This window comes from Rhincodon typus, unplaced genomic scaffold (genome assembly GCF_021869965.1).
Source record: "Rhincodon typus isolate 14 unplaced genomic scaffold, sRhiTyp1.1 hic_rhity00003626, whole genome shotgun sequence".
Taxonomy (NCBI): Eukaryota; Metazoa; Chordata; class Chondrichthyes; order Orectolobiformes; family Rhincodontidae; genus Rhincodon; species Rhincodon typus.
In genome coordinates, this window is record NW_025969264.1 from 5,442 (window position 1) to 7,843 (window position 2,402).

Consider the following 2,402-nt stretch of genomic DNA (forward strand, 5'->3'; position numbering starts at 1 on the left):
GGCACGGTCAGGGCAGACACTGTCAGGGTGAGTGGGCACGGTCAGGGCAGACACTGTCAGGGTCAGACACTGTCAGGGTGCGTGGGCAAGGTGAGGCTGAGCAGACACTGGGTCAGATGGTAGCCGCGTTGCATTGTTATTGAGCAAGTAATCCTCAGTGTTTGTGTGTTCGATGCTCACTGACATGGTGTCAGTATAATTTATCACGTTGTGGGTTTGTGAGGATGATTTCTGTCATGGTGGTATCTGTTACGAATAGTTGTTCAAATACCCACCTTGTTCACGATCATCAGGAAATCTGCTCTCCTTTACCCGGTCTGGCCTTCATGTACCTGCTGCCCCTTTGTCATGTGGCTGAGGAGAGGGGAAATTAGGGAAGAGCAAGAAATGCTGTCCTTATTAGTGATTCCAACATCTGAAGAACAAAATAAAAGATCTGTGGTCTCCAACTCTGGTGGAATTATCTCTTGGCCGGAGCATTAAAGTTCCCACCTGCATCCCACATTGGACCCTCTCAGGCTGTGTTATAGCGGTGTCCCACCCACTCGATGCGTTCTTTCTTCATTTATTTTCTTGGAAATGGATTTAATCTCTCCATCCTTGATTGTCCTTGAACTGAGTGGTTTGCCTGGACACGGCACTGGGCAGTTAATTATGTTGTTGTGAACCTGGAGTCACATATAGACCAGACTGGCTGCAACAGTTAGTTTCCTCCCCAGAAGGACATTAATGAAACAGACTGCTTCTTAAAATCAATGACGGTGTCACTACCATCATAAAGTCATAGAGCTGTACAGCACAGAAACAGACCCTTCGGCCCAACACGTCCATGCCAACCAGCTATCCCAAATTAATCTCGTTCCATTTGCTAGCATTTGGCCCATATCGCTCTAAACCCGTCCTATTCATATACCCATCCAGATGCCTTTTAAATGTTGTAATTGTACCAGCCTCCACCACTTTCTCATTCCATACACGCACCACCCTCTACATGAAAAAGTTGCCCGTTAAGTCCCATTTAAATCTTTCCCCTCTCACCTTAAACCTATACCCTCTAGTTTTGGACTCCCCTACCCTGGGGAGTAGACCTTGCCTATTCACCCTATCTATGCCCCTCATGATTTTATAAACCTCCATAAGGTCACCCCTCAGCCTCCGACACTCCAGGGAAAATAGCCCCAGCCGATTCAACCTTTCCCTATATCTCAAACCCTCCAACCCTGGCATTATTCTTGTAAATCTTTTCTGAACCCTTTCAACTTTAACAACATCCTTCCTATAGCAGGGAGACCAGAACTGAACACAATATTCCAAAAGTTGTCTAACTAATGTCCTGTACAGCAGCAACATGATGTCCCAACTCCTAGCTCTGATATTCCAGATGAATGAATTGTATTCTACCAGCTTAGTGGGATTTGAACTTGTTTTCCAGTGCCTTTGGAATGAGTGTGGTGACAGTATCATATTAACATCGCATGACAAACTACATTGCAAACACCATTAAAAAAAATCCATAAATCCCATTCACAAATTGCATTTCGTACGCTTTGATTATAAATTACACTTTCCACACAGCCACATGCAGTTATATGCTGCCCACTTCACATTCATTCCTGACGCAACCAGTTTGTAATCTGTTCAACGTACCCTGAGTGCTGGTGTTGCAGTGATAAACTTTTTACTGAACACTGCATAGTGTGTTATCATGGCTCATTGTTCAATGAAACTCTGCAGGAATTAGAAACAGGGACTTTGTCCTGTGTTTGTGACAGGCAGATTGTACTGTTCATGGTCTGTAAGGAACTGTGGGACATGAGCAGGATCCAAGCAAGTATCTGTGAGCACACGGTGACGAATGGATCCTGTAATTAACAGTGCAGTAATGGATAGGCCATGCAGTAAAGAAAGGTAGTTTTGTAACCAACCTGTTCCAAGATGTTACAGCACACACTTCAGGGGCAGGTGGGACTTGAAGCCAGGTCTCTTGGCTCAGAGGTAGGGACACTACCACCGTGTCACAAAAGCCCTGGTAAATGTTTCTGGTTTGATTGTGAACCAGAACTCTCTCCACATGTAAAGTGAGTGTGAAAACCGCTATTCTACAGAAACACAATGCATGCAGTAAGGAATGGAGCCTGTAAGGTTGAATGGCTCCTGTGATGATGCACAGAGCCTGTGATGAATGGAGCTTGTTGTGAATGGAGCCAGTGCTAATGATTGAAGCCTCACGTTATAAATGGAGCCTGCAGTAATGAACAGACCTTGTAATGAATGCAGCCTGTAGTGAATGCAGTCTGTAATGAATGCAGTCTGTAATGAATGCAGTCTGTAATGAATGGAGTCTGTAATGAATGGAGTCTGTAATGAATAGAGTTTGTAATGAATAGAGTCTGTAATGAATG

The 2,402-nt window shown here is 44.5% G+C and overlaps 1 protein-coding gene across 2 annotated transcripts in view; it reads right to left on the reverse strand.

The window, feature by feature from the left end:
* Positions 1-2,402, reverse strand: part of LOC109924611 (uracil nucleotide/cysteinyl leukotriene receptor) — a 10,278-nt gene that overhangs the window by 2,427 nt on the left and 5,449 nt on the right. Inside the window, exon 1 of one of the 2 annotated variants that reach the window (XM_048593704.1) lies at positions 276-289. The exons of the other annotated variant lie outside the window; for it this stretch is intronic. The gene's annotated coding sequence lies outside the window, so the exon portion shown is untranslated. Of the gene's footprint in view, positions 1-275; positions 290-2,402 lie in introns of those variants that run through there. 2 annotated transcript variants of the gene reach the window in all.